Here is an 18,083-nt window from a genome sequence, read left to right on the forward strand (position 1 = left end):
TTGAATTTTGGAAACCTTGTTTACATTGAGTAATTAAGTGTGATTTCCTTGTTGCTTAATTAATCAAGTTCCTTAATTTATTGTTGTTGGGATTATTAAGTGTGATTTACTTGTAATCTCATCTTTGCAACACCTTGTTATTATGCTAATGAATGTGATTTCTTCTTGGCTTAATTAGCAAGTAAAGGATTAACTTGTAATTAGGCATTAATCGTGATTTCATTATGTCTAATTACCCTTATTGAATCTCTAGTGTTTTTATCTTCTTATTAATTTAACAATGTATGTGATTTCTACTTGGTAGGATTGATAAGTTGGGTTATTTGATTAAGTGTGATTTCCTTGTCATTTAACCATTATTAAGGAGATTTAGGAGAATAACCTCCACAATAAGGTGATAATATTAATTAGAAGGATTGATTGAGTGGTTTTATCAACTAAAGTGCCTCACTTTAATGAGTCGGATTAAGTCTCTCTTAAATTTGATAAATTTTTATCTTAAAACTTGATTGCTTGATTACTTGTTGCGCACTCTTGTTTGAATATTGTTTTTGTTTTTGTTACTTTTGAAAACCAAACCAAACCCCCCCTTTTTCCATACTTGTTTGTAGTTTAATTTGTCACAATTGTTCTAGGTGCTCTTTTAAATTCACCATTGCAAAACCCCCCTTCTCTTGGGTTCGATCCCATTGCTTGCTACTTTACTAGTTTAGAATTAGTATTAATTAGTACGTATTGTGGTATATAAATTGTTAATTTGGCCGTTTTAAATAGCGACATTTTAGGCGTGTCAAATTTTGGCGCCGTTGCCGGGGAAGGTAACGGTTTTGCTAGTGTTTTTTTGGTGTTTTTAGAATAGTTGTGTTACTTAATTTTCACTTCACTTTTGTTAGTGTCTTGTTATTTACTCGTGTGAACCTTTTTGATCATGTGCTTTTGTGTAGAATTGTTTATGGTCAATACTAGGAATTCACGTGAACCCCTTTTTCCACTCAATCCGGAAACTGAAAGATTAATTGCTTGGATAGGTGGAGGTATTAGAAGAGAAAGACCGGTTATTCAAGAAATTAATCCCGAGACTCAACAAGACCAAGAGGAAGATAACATCATTTGTTTTGAAACCGAGCCACAACCCATAAGAATCATCATGGATGATGCCGAGAATCCACCACACGGTGAGGCACAAAGGGAGGCTCCACCAAGGCCTAGGACCATCAAATAACTCACCACACCGGACCTTACACAAGTCCCCTTGTGTATCTCCTTTCCGGCCTTAGCGGAAAATGCCACCTTTGAACTCAAGTCCGGGCTCATCTACCAATTGCCCCAATTCCATGGACTTAGTACGGAGGATCCCTATAAGCATTTAAACAAATTTCATGTAGTTTGCTCAAGCATGAAGCCTAATGGGGTTACCGATGAGCAACTTCAACTAAGAGCCTTCCCTTTCTCACTCAAGGATTCGGCAAACGCTTGGCTTTACTATCTCCCCACCGGGAGCATTACTGCTTGGAATCACATGAAGAAGGCCTTTCTAGAGAAGTATTTTCCCGCTAGTCTCTCCTCTCAATTAAAGAAAGAAATAAGTAATGTTGAACAAATGGATGGAGATAACTTGTATGAGTATTGTGAGAGGTTCAAACAACTTCTTGCTAGTTGTCCATACCATGGGTATACCGACCATGACCTACTCTTGAACTTTTGTGGTGGTCTCCTTGAGGATGATGCTAGGATGATTAAAGCCACTACACAAGGAGAGATTGAGTACATGTCGGTCCAAGAGGAAAATGATTTGATTGAAAGATTGGTATGAAGTTCTAGGAATTTCGGGAGGAGAGTCAAGAAGGCAAGTGTGGCATTTTTTTCAAGGCAAAACTCCAACCATATGGAAGACAAAGTTGACTTTCTTGCCAAATTGGTTAAGGAACTTGCAAAAGGGAATGGTAGTACATCTCATGTGAAGTTTTGTGGTCTTTGTAATGATCCGACTCATCCCACCGATGGGGGTCCATCTTTGCAAACAGAAGAAGCAAGTGAAGCGGTTAAGGCTCTTGGGTTTAAGAAGTTTGACCTCTATTCCAATACTTACAATGAGGGGTGGAAATCTCATCCAAACATGGGTTGGGGTGGGAATCAAAATCAAAACCAAAAGGGACCCTCAAATTCTTCATTTCAAAAACCAAATCAAAACCAATGACAAAATTCCTTGGAAGATATGTGATGTGACCATAATTAGAGCATATTTAGTCCCCCGAATTAGCCTTGTTCCCATGCTTTTTAGTGCATATTTGGGTCATTTATTGTCTTTAGTTCTTTGTTTTACATATTCTTTGAGGTTTTGTGTCCTTGGTAGGAAAGGAGTGCAAACCTTGCATTTTCATGGCAAAACGAGACTAAATTGATTGAATTCAATGACCAAGCATCAAGGAGAGACAAGATTAGAAGGCCTTTGTACATACTATAGTAGATGGGCAATGATGAGGAAAGATCCTTGCATCCCCAAGGAAATCCCCAAGGATTTTATGAAGAAAAGGAAGAAAAGAAGAAGAAATGTGATCGTCCAAAGAATCCGTGCGGATTGTCCCAAGACGCCCGTCCTCCACCTCCACAATCTGAGCGTCTTCACCACAAAACGCCCGGCAAAACCCTCGAATCCGGCCGTCCCGTGCTAAAGACGCACGGATTCCAAGGCAAAGACAACTTCGTCTTCTTCAAGCTTCAAGAAAGATGTCCATCCTTCCAAAAATACCGGCGTTTCCTTAAGTAGGGACTTAATCGTCATTTAAGCCCTTAGTTAACCCTAATTCCTACACCTAATCCCCACTATAAATACCCCATTAGTCTATTTAGAAGAGCATGTTCTTATTAGCAATCTCTAGTATAGTTAATATCAATCAAATCTCTCTTTAATATTGTAATCAACAATTAATCAAGTTTTAATACAAGTTTTATTTCCTTAATCTCTCTTTTGTTCATCCTTTATTTTGGGTAATTGAAGATTATTTGGGTTATTATTGGGAGATTGACAACCTCTCAATCAAGCATCAAGTACTTCTTTTATTCTTTGCTTTATTATTGGAATCATTAGTAGGTATAATTCTCTTAATCCCTTTTTAATTATTGCTAATTACTTTCATTTATTCATCATGTTTCACTTTGTTGGTATGATTGACAACCTTGCTAGCATGTTCAACATGATAATGAGTGAGTAGTTCCATAGCTAGGGTTAATGGGTAATTAGGGGAAACCAATATGGGGAATGATTCATGCTTAAATTAATATGCTTTAATGGTTTATTTGCTTGCTTGTTATGATCTCAACTCATGCACATGTTATGTTTGATGAAATGCGAGCCTATGAATCCTTGCATTTTTTACCCATCACCTATCTTTTCAATGAGACTTGTAAGACATAAACCAACTCGAGTCTCATTAGACCATGCATGTTGTTGAGTAGGGAAGACTAAGTCGACTTGTAGGTGTTGTACAATCTAATCGATTCGGCTCCGGGACCCAAACTTTCCTAGGATTGTAAGATATAACCCAACTCAATCCATCACAACAATAATTGCTTGCTTATAATTTGAGAACATGTTTGTATGATCAATTCCCATGAATCCCCTATGACCCCATGATACCCTAGTGCTTTTTATCAATTGCTTACAACCTTTTTTTTTTTTTTTTTAATTCATCTTGCTTGTTTACTTTTATTGCTATTTAGTTTAGTGACCTTCTACATCAACCCAAATTGTGACACCCCTAAGACACCGCTAGTTGCAATAGAAATCTCATCTCAATTCCCGTCCCTTGGGATCCGACCTTTACTTGCCTCTTTACTAATTGTAGAGTTGTTTGTGAAGCTATAAATTGTGTTTTGGTCTAGGTGCTCCTAACGACAAGTTACCGAAAAGATTTTAGTCCGACCAAAAATGGCGCCGTTGCCGGGGACGGTGTTAACTTGATTTAGATTTTCTTATATTGTTATTAGTTGTGTCTTTCTTTGCCTTGGGGAAGTAAAACTCCTCAAGGTTTGTTCTAATTGTTTTCGAGTTGTTTGATATTTTGCATGTCTAGAAGGTCACAAGGTGATTTGTTACCTTTTGATCGTGAAATTGAAAGAACTTTGACAACCAATAGAAGACTTGCTAGGAGAAATTTGAGAGCTATTGGTGAGGTTGTAGATATTCAACCAACTATTGAGTTCATCAACCCTTTTGCAGGAGAAGGTGAGGAGAACCCAACACAAAATACAACATAAAATCAACCCACAATGCCTAAGTTTTCATCATATTCCGTACCCACCGAGGAGAACCTACCCAATGGTACTCCCACACCACAACATCTAACCGGAAATTTTATTGGCAAATCCGCATTTATCCAATTAGTCGAAAGAAGCCAATTTGGGGGGATGCCTAGTGAAGACCCTCAATCTCATATGGAGGCTTTTTGCGATTATTGTGATGCGATTTCTCAAACCGGTGTAACTCAAGACCAAATTCGATGGGTCTTATTTCCTTTCTCTAATTGGCACCGCGAAACAATGGTTGAAGGGCCTTGATAAAGCCACTCTCGGAATTGATTCTTGGAAAAAGTTGGCTCTAGCGTTCTACAAAAAGTTCTATCTACCGGAAAAGACTAACATGCTAAGAGCTCAAATTACGGGTTTTAAGCAAAGGGATGAAGAATCTTTGTATGAAGCTTGGGAGCGGTTCAAAGGAATTTGTCGCTCATGTCCTCACCATGGACTTAGCGAGTGGTTCTTGGTACAACAATTTTGGAACGGTTTATATGAAGATTCAAGGAACATTCTCAACATGGGATCAAATGGAATGTTCACCGAAGTTTATGACAATCAAACTTGGAACAAAATTGAGGAAATGGCGGTCCATAACTCACAATATAGTAAACCTCGCAAGGCTACTAGAGGAGGAAAGCATGAAGTGGATTCCATTACTCAATTGGGTGCTCAACTTAGTGCTCACATTGATGTCATCAATTTGAAGTTTGAAAAGGCTATGGCTAGACTTGAAGAAGCCTCAAAATCACCAAAACATCATGTTAATGCCATGACGGCATCTTCATCAATCCCAAGTGGGATATGTGAGAATTGTGGAACTTTGGGACATGACCCAAGTGAATGTAGGGGAAAAAATGAACAAGTGAATGCTTTCCAAGCATATAAGAGTGGTACCCCTTATTCCAACTATTACAATGAAAACACCAAATTCCATCCAAATCTCTCATACAAAAGCCAAAATGTTCAAAACCCTCAAACAACATACACCCCACCTCCCATGAGAAACCAAAATCAAAGACCCTTTTACAACCAAAACCAAGGTTACCAAAATCAATCTCCATACAATCAACAAAATGACCAAGGTTTTGATGTTCAAAAAGCGGTCCTTCAAATGCAAAAGAATCAACAAGAATTTTTCACTCAAATGCAAAAGGATAGTCAAGCAAAGGAAACCACCATCAACAACATCCTAGCTCACACCAAAATATTGGAAACCCAATTGACTCAACTAGCATCTTCAAGCTCACAAAGACAAAAGGGGCAATTACCACCTCAAAGTAATCCCCCAAGACATGAAACGGTTAGTGCCATTCACTTGAGAAGTGGTACAAGGTATGAAGCACCGAAGAAGCAAGTTGAGGATGAAGTTGTGGAAGCTAGTGATAAGGAAGAAATTGTGCAAAACTCCAAGGATGGAGAACCATCAAAAGAAGAAGTCTCAAAGAAAAATGAAGACAAGGTCAAGGAGAAGGAGCCCATTGTGATTAGACTTCTTTTTCCAAGTCGTCAAGCCAAGCCCAAATTTGATGACCAACTTGGAAATTTTATGGAAATTGTGAAGAATTTGGAAGTCTCAATTCCTTTCATGGAATTAATCAATCACGTGCCGGCCTATGCGAAATACATGAAAGACATCCTCACAAAGAAGAAGTCGATCCGGAAGCTTGAGACTATCGCCTTCACTAAGGTGAGTAGTGCAATACTTCAAGGGAGTTCACCTCCAAAACTCAAGGATCCGAGAAGCTTCTCAATACCGTGTACCATTGGCGACACCACGATCAACAAAGCCTTATGTGATGGGCTAGTGTTAGTGTTATGCCGTACTCGGTGAGTAAAAGGTTGGGGATGGGAGAGCTTAAATGCACCAATATCACACTCCAAATGGCCGATAGATCGACGAAGACACCATTAGGGATATGGGAAGATGTTCCCGTTTAATAGGGAAATTTTTCATCCCGGTGGACTTTGTCATTGTTGATATCGAAGAAGACTCCAACATTCCAATCATTCTAGGAAGACCTTTCTTACACACCGCGGGTGCGGTGATTGATGTGAAACATGGAGAGCTCACTCTAGAAGTGGGAGATGAGAGTATAACTTTCAATCTTGACAAGACCATGAGAGCTCCCCGTTTGCATGAACCATGTTTTATGATTGATCATTATAGCCGGAAGGATGATAGGAAGAAGTCGGAACTCCAATGGAAGAAGAAAATTGAAGATGCTCCATTCAAAGAGCAAGTGAATTATAACAAAGAGAGCTTGAAAAGCTCACCAAAGTCAAGCAATGAAGAAGATGGCCCCATTGGCCAAGACAAGATAATGGGAGAGTTGTCTCTATCAACTCAAGAGATCTTTAGTGATCAAGTAGATGAAGTGTGTGGTCTTTGGGACGATGAATTTGAAGGGATTTTCAATCCCTATATTGGTAATGCTATCGATCAAGACCGACAACAAGGGTAAAGATTTATTGAAGATCTTTATCATGACAATGAACAAGCTTTTGATTACTTCTTCAAGGTGTTGAGCAACATCAACAACACCTTGGACATGCCTCCATTACATGTCACTAAGGATGAGAGTTTGGTGGAGTCCTCCCTAAACTACCATTTATAAATATTTCTAACTCCCTAACTCGCATTTTAATTCTTATATTGCATTTTTGTCATTTTTGGATTTTTGTGCCTTGATCAAGGTAATTATCATTTTTGAGAGAAGTAAGGGAGGGACTAACGATTTCAATTGATGTGTAGTGCTTTAGCTTAGTGTGGGGATAGCAATTGCCTAGGCTATCCATGCCTTAGTAGTGCCCCCACAATGAAGAACACGAGATTTTGAAGAATGAAAAATGACACGGGATATGCAAGTACACGGATGGAACTGAATCCGGGTAAAAAAGGGCAGAATCTGAGCGTTTTCAAGAGAATCCGCCCGTCTTCAGGCAACCCGGGCGTCTTGGTCCGAATCCGCCCGTCCTTCATTAGCTGAATTTTTGAAATTTTGGGACTGTTAACGAATCCGGGCGTCCTGCAAAAGAATCTGCCCGTCCTCAGAAAGACGCCCGTCCTTCAAGGGAAGCCGCCCGTCTTTTTGGCTGAGAAAAACAAGAAAATTCCCTGGAAAGGAATCCGGCCGTCTTCACTGAAAGACGCCCGTCCCGCAGCTGAACAATCCGAGTGTCTTTGCTCAAAGCCGCCCATCTTTAGGCGAGAATTATGAAGCCCAGAACAGACAGAATCCGGGCGTCCCGAAGGAAAGCCGCCCGTCTTCCCCCTGCATTTCAAAATTTTTGGGTCTTTTATAAACCCCCTCCCACATTCATTACTTCATTCCTTCATTCAAAACACTACCCATAAACCCCAAAACTCAAAATCCTCATCCTCTCCATCACAAAAATAAGATTTCCTCAACCACAATCATCAAAATCAAATCAAAACATCCTTCTAACAAAAATTAATCACTCCTCTTTCGACAAAAATCAAACCAAGCACAAAATCTTCAACCTTTGAGTCGATTTTTGAATTTATAAAGGCAAAGCCTTTCATCTTAAAATCGATTTGGGTACACTTGGAAATTGAAGATTTTCACTCTTTTCTTGGTTCAAGCATCAATGGCAAGGACAAAAGGAGCAACAAAGGCACCAAAGGCAAAGGCACTCTCAACAAGACAAAAGAGTCTTCAAGCAAAGAAAGCCTCATTGGCTATGGTGGTAGCTAGCTCAAACTTGGAAGTGCAACAAGAACAACCTCCCTTGGAAGCAACAACATCTACTACTCCGGAAATTGCTCAACTTTCGAACTATCCGGAGGTAATTTTCATTTCCAAATCCCATAGGGAAACTTTTGCCAAGTTTGCTAGAAAATCCTTTCTATCCACCAAGTTTATTTGTGAAGATGCCTTAGATAAGTTGGGTGTCCTTGAGCAAACTAGAGCCTTCTTTAAAGCCATGGGGTTGGAAAAATTGTTTACAACAAAAGAATTGACATACCCCTCCCTTACCTTAGAATTCTTGAGTTCTTTGAAAGTTACAAAGGTAGAGACCATGGAAAACATCGAGTTCTACCTAGCTAATATTAGTAGGAGCATCTCCTTTAAGGAAATGAGTAAAGCTTTGGGTCTTGATGATTCACCTAGTTATTTCAAAAATGTTGGCAAGTATGACTCCGCTCCTCTTTGGGAGGCGATTTCCGGAAGGAAATTCGAGAACTATCATGCTAGTCGCGCTCTATTAGTCCACCATCCGGGCATTAGAGTGTGGCACAAGGTCATAGGGAACACCATCATTGCAAGAAAAGACACCAACCACTTTACCAAGCTCGATTTTGTTCTTCTTGAGTCGGCCTTAAACATTGGAAGGGAATTCACCAAGCCTTTCAACTCTCTAAGGCCTTTGGTGGATAGATGGCTAAATGTTGATTGTGGGAAGTAAGGCACTACCGTTATTGTAAATGGAGGTCTAGTCACTCTTTTGGCTAAATACTTTGATCCGAACTTCAACAAGGATAGCAAGTATGTGGCGAAAAAGGGTGGTCATCTCATTGATTTGGATACTATGATAAACAAATACAAGTGGGTATCTCATAACCCTCTTGACACCAAGTATGGGTGGCTCACTAGTGAGGCTAGATCTTTTACTTTGTCTTCGAAGATTTGTCGTTTAAGTGTCCATCGGACCAACTATCTCCTTCCCCTCTCAAAAGAGGTCGAATACATTATCCGACAACAAAGGGATGAAATTGAAATGCCCTCCTCTTCCATTGTCACACCACCCTATCCTTTCAAGTACCAAGAGTTCAAACCCGAAGGTGTTGAAGCAAGCAAAGATTATATGACTCTTCTTACGCAAGAGATGCACAAGCAAGCTTTTAAGGATCGGGAAGATGCTTACTTAGCCCAATATCCACCCCTCCTTCATTTAGCTAGGCAAGGACTCCTTGATACTTCATGTCCTTTGCCTAGTTGGGCGGATAGGGAAGTCTTCTTTCCAAGTGCATCTAGGGATGATAGTCCGGGTGACGATGCGGTTGTCGGTGATGCGGTTGATGATAGCATTGATGAAGAGGCTAGTGAAGAAGAAGAGGATGATGAACAAAGTGAAAAAGAAAGTGAAGAGGAAGTGGTGATGAGTCCACTTCTATTGAGGAAGATGATGATAGTGATGATATGATGGAAGATTAGCAAGCTTTGGAGGCTCCTACCCTCTCGAGGTTTTTCTATTTCTCTCTTTGTTTTATTTATTTATCTTGATCATGATTGGAGTAGTCCTAGCAACATAGAGGACTAACACCTCGGCCCCATTGAGGTGTTCTTATTTTCTTGTTCCCACTTTTGAAAATCCAAAATGACAAATTTAGTTTCATGCATTGCATTATGTGTGCATGAACTACACCCAACCTTAGGACATTAGCAATAATGTCTAACTCGGTTTGGGGAAGTACATACATACACAACGGGAGGTAATCTAAATTATCCTCTCCGTCATAAACAAAAACCATGCATCATGTAGTGTAGATTAGTGTAGCTTGCATTTAGTGTAGAATTCATGCATCATACTTGCATGATTTCCCATCATTTTGGCCATTGAGGACAATGCCCATATTAGTGTGGGGATGGGGAATTCTAACTTAACTTCTATTCAAAAATCCAAAAAAATTGAAAATTTCAAAAAACCATAAAAAATTTGAAAAATTAAAAAACCAAAAACATGTTCATTTCTTTTGTAGTGTAGTCGTGTATATATTATTGTATATATTGTGTTTGTTTTACTCTTGTTCACATTGATCGACTATGCCACATCCGAGACATGAGGATATTGAAGACCGCATGGTATGATCTTTCCAATCACCTTTTTCCTCTTTATGTTAATGACTATGTGGCTTTATTTTGATTGATGCGGTATAACAATGTGAACTTAGGACTTGCATTTAGTTTACATGTCATATTAGTTGGTAGAATCATTTGCATTAGGATGTTTATATGTTAGTTGCATCATGGCATGTTAGAAAAATTTTGCGAAACCGTCTACTTGGAAAGCTTGACAAGTGTATATAGGCCTTAGTAGATGCTTTTTCTTCTTAAGACTTTGCTTGTTAGAATACTTGTAAAACACCCTAGGATGTGTCATGCTAGTATCCTTTGACCCATGGTTTAAGGCCTAGTCAAGAGTACCTTGTGGTGTGATAACTCCTTGGCTACCGTTTATTCCAAGGTGACCCGTGAAACCATGCATCCATCATCCATGTTCTACCGCATTTTTTGTCATCAAAGGGAATGGGCACAAAAAGAAATCAATTTGAGTTCAATGAAATGAAAAGTGAAAGAAAGTTTGCAAAAAATGCATCAAATGAAAAGAGGAGCAAAAATAGAATTCCTAAAGCTTCAAATATAAGCCACCCTCACTACATACAGGGTGACCTTGAAAATGTTCAAAAGAAATGCAAAGAAAAGTTGAAAGTTGTCAAGTGTTGAAATGCCAAAAATCAAAAAGAAATGGCAAAAGAAAGTGTTCTCAAATGTTATATGCCACATGAAATTGGGGGGAAAAACAAAAATGAAAGCAAACTCCCAAAGTGAAACTCAAATATCTATTGATCCCTTTATCCACCGTATCCATTTTTGTGCATGGTAGAGAGGGGACGACCCTTCTTCTTGTCTAGGAAAGAGGGGGAATTCTGCGATCCTCCAGTGTTTCTAACACCATAGGGAGTCTACTCTTGACAAAAGCATTTAACGATTGAGGACAAAGGTACCCTAGCTTGACATAACTTGGAGGTGATTTATTGGTATCCTTCTAGGCTTAGTAGTTTGAAGAAATTGCATCTATGAAGGAGTGTGTACCCTTGAATTGCTTCCCTTGTAGATAATTTCCGCCACTTAGATGAGGAAAGTGGCTATTCTTTTGTAGATGCATCCATTATTTGTTTTTGTGTGCTTAATGTTTGGATGTGTCGCCATTTTGGCAAGACCCACCTTGCCTTGCAAGAAGGCATCCTACCTCATGGTTGTCTTGTTGTGAGTTGAAGGGGCGGAGTGAGACCCGCTAATTGTCTCATATCGGCTATGTTATTAGGTTAGTTTAAATAATGGTCCTAGTCTTTGTCACCTCTTTACTCGGACGAGCAAAGGTTTGGTTTGGGGATATTTGATGTGACCATAATTAGAGCATATTTAGTCCCCCGAATTAGCCTTGTTCCCATGCTTTTTAGTGCATATTTGGGTCATTTATTGTCTTTAGTTCTTTGTTTTGCATATTCTTTGAGGTTTTGTGTCCTTGGTAGGAAAGGAGTGTAAACCTTGCATTTTCATGGAAAAACGAGACTAAATTGATTGAATTCAATGACCAAGCATCAAGTAGAGACATGATTAGAAGGCCTTTGTACATACTATAGTAGATGGGCAATGATGAGGAAAGATCCTTGCATCCCCGAGGAAATCCCCAAGGATTTTATGAAGAAAAGGGAAGAAAAGAAGAAGAAATGTGACTGTCCAAGAATCCGTGCGGATTGTCCTGAAGACGCCCGTCCTCCACCTCCATAATCCGAGCGTCTTCACCACAAGACGCCCGGGCAGCTACCCCAGAAGACGCTCGTCTTCTCCCCAAGACGCCCGGGCAGAGACCCTCGAATCCGGCCGTCCGGTGCTAAAGACGCACGGATTCCAAGACAGCACAACTTCGTCTTCTTCAAGCTTCAAGAAAGATGCCCATCCTTCCAAAACTACCGGCGTTTCCTTAAGTAGGGACTTAATCGTCATTTAAGCCCTTAGTTAACCCTAATTCCTACACCTAATCCCCACTATAAATACCCCATTAGTCTATTTAGAAGAGCATGTTCTTTTTAGCAATCTCTAGTATAGTTAATATCAATCAAATCTCTCATTAATATTGGAATCAACAATTAATCAAGTTTTAATACAAGTTTTATTTCCTTAATCTCTCTTTTGTTCATCCTTTATTTTGGGTAATTTAAGATTATTTGGGTTATTATTGGGAGATTGACAACCTCTCAATCAAGCATCAAGTACTTCTTTTATTCTTTGCTTTATTATTGGAATCATTAGTAGGTATAATTCTCTTAATCCCTTTTTAATTATTGCTAATTACTTTCATTTATTCATCATGTTTCACTTTGTTGGTATGATTGACAACCTTGCTAGCATGTTCAACATGATAATGAGTGAGTAGTTCCATAGCTAGGGTTAATGGGTAATTAGGGGAAACCAATATGGGGAATGATTCATGCTTAAATTAATATGCTTTCATGGTTTATTTGCTTGTTATGATCTCAACTCATGCACATGTTATGTTTGATGAAATGAGAGCCTATGAATCCTTGCGTTTTTTACCCATCACCTATCTTTTCAATGAGACTTGTAAGACATAAACCAACTCGAGTCTCATTAGACCATGCATGTTGTTGAGTAGGGAAGACTAAGTCGACTTGTAGGTGTTGTACAATCTAATCGATTCGGCTCCGGGACCCAAACTTTCCTAGGATTGTAAGATATAACCCAACGCAATCCATCACAACAATAATTGCTTGCTTTTAATTTGAGAACATGTTTGTATGATCAATTCCCATTAATCCCCTATGACTCCATGATACCCTAGTGCTTTTTATCAATTGTTTACAACCTTTTTTTTTTAATTCATCTTGCTTGTTTATTTTTATTGCTATTTAGTTTAGTGACCTTCTACATCAACCCAAATTGTGACACCCCTAAGACACCGCTAGTTGCAATAGAAATCTCATCTCAATTCCCGTCCCTTGGGATCCGACCTTTACTTGCCTCTTTACTAATTGTAGAGTTGTTTGTGAAGCTATAAATTGTGTTTTGGTCTAGGTGCTCCTAACGACAAGTTACCGAAAAGATTTTAGTCCGACCAATATGATGAAAACACTTGCCGCCAATCAAGTGGCTTTGCAAGCTAATACCAAGGATTTACAAACCGCCGTGCTTCAACAAAATTGGCTTACCGACTCTAGGATTGGTAACCTTGAGACCCAAGTTGGTCAAATTCTCAACACACTCACTACACAATCCACTCAAGGAGGGAGCCTCCCTTCTCACGCAATTCCTCCACCCACCAAGGAACAAGCAAAAGCGGTCTCTTTGAGGAATGGTAGAGAGTTGGTAGAGGCACCCAAGGCTCCTAATAAATCAAGGCCACTTCCCATTGTTCATGAAGTGGAGGATGTAATTGAAGATAAAATTGAAGTAGTAGGGGAACATGGGAAAGCATCTACACCCGAAAAAGAGAGGATCAATGAACCACTTCCGGAATACGAGCCACAAGCTCCATTTCCAAGTGCTTTGAATGACACAAGGATAATTGACAAGAAGACTTCAAGCCTTTACGATATATTTCGTAAAGTGAAGGTAAACATTCCACTTCTTGATCTTCTTAGTAGTGTGCCAAAGCATGCAAAGTTTTTGAAAGAGTTGTGCACTACTAAGAGGGCTAACAAGGCAAAAGGCATGAAGAAAGTGAGGGCTAGTGAACATGTGTCGGCAATGTTTCAAAAACGTTTGCCACAAAAATGTAGTGATCCGGGCATGTTCACCATCCCTTTCAAAATTGGTGAGTTGGACTGTCAAAATGCTATGCTTGATTTAGGTGCATCTATTAATGTCTTGCCCACTTACCTCTATGAGTCTCTTAAGTTGGGACCTTTGAAACTGACTCGTACGGTCATTTATTTGGCCTATAGGTCCAACATTTACCCTAAAGGAGTTTGTGAAGATGTCTTGGTGAAGGTGGGGGATATGATTTTCCCCGTCGACTTCTATGTAATTGAAATGGAACCCGAGAAAGGCTCAACTCCCATCTTGTTGGGAAAGCCTTTCATGAGAACTTCCAACACCAAGATAGATGTGTCTAGTGGATGCCTTATAATGGAGTTTGAAGGGCAAAATATTGAATATAGCATACATGAGGCAATGAAATACCCCACCGAGACCTCTTCCTTATGTTTTCTTGAAGTTTTTGAACCAATTATTCAAACCGTATATGAATTGTGCAAAAGTGACACCTTGGATGTTTCTTTAACTAATGGAATGGTTGGAGAGGATATGGGGTATATTTTGTCTTGTAATTTGCAGGAAACTATCTAAAAATTAGAGGAAAATCCGCCAATGGAAGAATGGGAAGAGAAGGAAGCAATCCGAGGGCGGACAAAAGTCGCACCGTGCGAAAAATGCAGAGGAGAAACTCGCACGGTGCGAGTTTACTTCTGCCCGTGATTTTTGCTTCCTTTCTTCCAAGTTCTTAGAAGAGCTACCAAAGGAGAAACCCGTTCCTTCTATTGTCAAGGCTCCTATTGTTGAAATGAAGCCCCCACCAAGCCACTTGAAGTATGCTTTTCTAGGAGATGAAAAAACTTTACCGGTAATTATTTCAAGCAAGCTTTCAAGTGAGCAAGAAGAGGCTCTCATCCGAGTTCTTAAGCAACACAAGGAAGCAATTGGGTGTAAAATGGCCGACATCAAAGGCATTAGTCCCACTTTATGCATGCACCGGATTCTTTTGGAGGATGAAGCCAAACCCGTTCGCCAACCACAAAGGCGTTTGAACCCCCCAATGATGGATGTTGTCAAAAAGGAGGTACTCAAACTCCTTCATGTAGGTATGATCTATCCCATCTCTGATAGTCAATGGGTTAGTCCAACACAAGTTGTACCAAAGTAGTCCTAAGCTAACGGTAGTCGAAAATCATGAAGATGTTTTGATTCCCACTCGAGTTCAAAACGGGTGGCGAGTATGTATCGACTACCGTAGAATCAATACCGTGATCAAATCTCACTTCCCGCTTCCCTTCATGGATCAAATGTTGGAAAGGTTAGCGGGAAAATCTTTTTATTGCTTTTTGGATGGATACTCGGGTTATTTTCAAATTCCAATTGCACCAGAGGACCAAACAAAAAGCACTTTTACATGTCCCTTTGGAACGTTTGCCTATAGAAAGATGCCATTCAGTCTTTGTAATGCACCACGAACGTACTTATCTATACATAAATATGTGACACACTAACTTATATACAAACAAATCTTCAAAGAAAAGAAAACAAAAGGTACTTATCATTGACGACAATTCCAAAATGAAGCACAACAAATCATTAATCATTTCTTCATCAATCTTAATCTCTGATGAGCTCCTATTTATAAATACAATTTTCATCATTTGGAGCTCATTTGGTAGCATTTGGTAACGGTTTTAGGCAATTCTAGCATCATTTGACCAATTCCGAGTGCTTTATCATTTAGCAAGGTTTTCTAGTGAAGAATGAGATGCCAAGAGACCAAGAGAAGTATCAAAGGAAGGGTGAAGAACAAGCATTGAAGAAACATCATGAAAAAGCCTTCCAAGGATCAAGCAAGCAACGAATGAAATACGCACTCCAGCAGCTTTCTTGCACGGTGCGAGTTTCCTACTCCCATTTCTCGCACCGTGCGAGTTTTCTGGGTTCTACTCCGTTGTTTATTACGGGCTTCTCCCATGTTAAGCCCACGGTTATTAGGTTATGTTAGACTATATATAGTGTGTTTTCCTCTAGGTTAACACATCTTATGCTTACTTTAAATAATCAAGTTGTAATTTTGAGGAATTATTCATCTTTTTGATTGGGTTTAAATCTACTATGGAGAACTAATCTCCTCATCTTAATCCGGCTCAAAGGTGTAATCTTTGGTTGTAAGACTACTTAATTTTTCCTTAATTTTCATTATCATTGTTAATCCTTTGTGTTTATTGTTTGAATTTTGGAAACCTTGTTTACATTGAGTAATTAAGTGTGATTTCCTTGTTGCTTAATTAATCAAGTTCCTTAATTTATTGTTGTTGGGATTATTAAGTGTGATTTACTTGTAATCTCATCTTTGCAACACCTTGTTATTATGCTAATGAATGTGATTTCTTCTTGGCTTAATTAGCAAGTAAAGGATTAACTTGTAATTAGGCATTAATCGTGATTTCATTATGTCTAATTACCCTTATTGAATCTCTAGTGTTTTTATCTTCTTATTAATTTAACAATGTATGTGATTTCTACTTGGTAGGATTGATAAGTTGGGTTATTTGATTAAGTGTGATTTCCTTGTCATTTAACCATTATTAAGGAGATTTAGGAGAATAACCTCCACAATAAGGTGATAATATTAATTAGAAGGATTGATTGAGTGGTTTTATCAACTAAAGTGCCTCACTTTAATGAGTCGGATTAAGTCTCTCTTAAATTTGATAAATTTTTATCTTAAAACTTGATTGCTTGATTACTTGTTGCGCACTCTTGTTTGAATATTGTTTTTGTTTTTGTTACTTTTGAAAACCAAACCAAACCCCCCCCCCCCTTTTTCCATACTTGTTTGTAGTTTAATTTGTCACAATTGTTCTAGGTGCTCTTTTAAATTCACCATTGCAAAACCCCCCTTCTCTTGGGTTCGATCCCATTGCTTGCTACTTTACTAGTTTAGAATTAGTATTAATTAGTACGTATTGTGGTATATAAATTGTTAATTTGGCCGTTTTAAATAGCGACATTTTAGGCGTGTCAAATTTTGGCGCCGTTGCCGGGGAAGGTAACGGTTTTGCTAGTGTTTTTTTGGTGTTTTTAGAATAGTTGTGTTACTTAATTTTCACTTCACTTTTGTTAGTGTCTTGTTATTTACTCGTGTGAACCTTTTTGATCATGTGCTTTTGTGTAGAATTGTTTATGGTCAATACTAGGAATTCACGTGAACCCCTTTTTCCACTCAATCCGGAAACTGAAAGATTAATTGCTTGGATAGGTGGAGGTATTAGAAGAGAAAGACCGGTTATTCAAGAAATTAATCCCGAGACTCAACAAGACCAAGAGGAAGATAACATCATTTGTTTTGAAACCGAGCCACAACCCATAAGAATCATCATGGATGATGCCGAGAATCCACCACACGGTGAGGCACAAAGGGAGGCTCCACCAAGGCCTAGGACCATCAAATAACTCACCACACCGGACCTTACACAAGTCCCCTTGTGTATCTCCTTTCCGGCCTTAGCGGAAAATGCCACCTTTGAACTCAAGTCCGGGCTCATCTACCAATTGCCCCAATTCCATGGACTTAGTACGGAGGATCCCTATAAGCATTTAAACAAATTTCATGTAGTTTGCTCAAGCATGAAGCCTAATGGGGTTACCGATGAGCAACTTCAACTAAGAGCCTTCCTTTCTCACTCAAGGATTCTAAAACGCTTGGCTTTACTATCTCCCCACCGGGAGCATTACTGCTTGGAATCACATGAAGAAGGCCTTTCTAGAGAAGTATTTTCCCGCTAGTCTCTCCTCTCAATTAAAGAAAGAAATAAGTAATGTTGAACAAATGGATGGAGATAACTTGTATGAGTATTGTGAGAGGTTCAAACAACTTCTTGCTAGTTGTCCATACCATGGGTATACCGACCATGACCTACTCTTGAACTTTTGTGGTGGTCTCCTTGAGGATGATGCTAGGATGATTAAAGCCACTACACAAGGAGAGATTGAGTACATGTCGGTCCAAGAGGAAAATGATTTGATTGAAAGATTGGTATGAAGTTCTAGGAATTTCGGGAGGAGAGTCAAGAAGGCAAGTGTGGCATTTTTTTCAAGGCAAAACTCCAACCATATGGAAGACAAAGTTGACTTTCTTGCCAAATTGGTTAAGGAACTTGCAAAAGGGAATGGTAGTACATCTCATGTGAAGTTTTGTGGTCTTTGTAATGATCCGACTCATCCCACCGATGGGGGTCCATCTTTGCAAACAGAAGAAGCAAG

General features: G+C 39.2%; 1 non-coding gene across 1 annotated transcript; it reads right to left on the reverse strand.

Annotated features, from left to right (window-relative positions):
- Positions 1-4,639: 4,639 nt before the first annotated feature.
- LOC141637098 (small nucleolar RNA R71) lies at positions 4,640-4,746 on the reverse strand. The gene has a single exon (XR_012541660.1). It is a non-coding gene; the product is annotated as a small nucleolar RNA R71 (small nucleolar RNA).
- Positions 4,747-18,083: the final 13,337 nt, after the last annotated feature.

This window comes from Silene latifolia, chromosome Y (genome assembly GCF_048544455.1).
Source record: "Silene latifolia isolate original U9 population chromosome Y, ASM4854445v1, whole genome shotgun sequence".
Lineage (NCBI taxonomy): Eukaryota > Viridiplantae > Streptophyta > Magnoliopsida > Caryophyllales > Caryophyllaceae > Silene > Silene latifolia.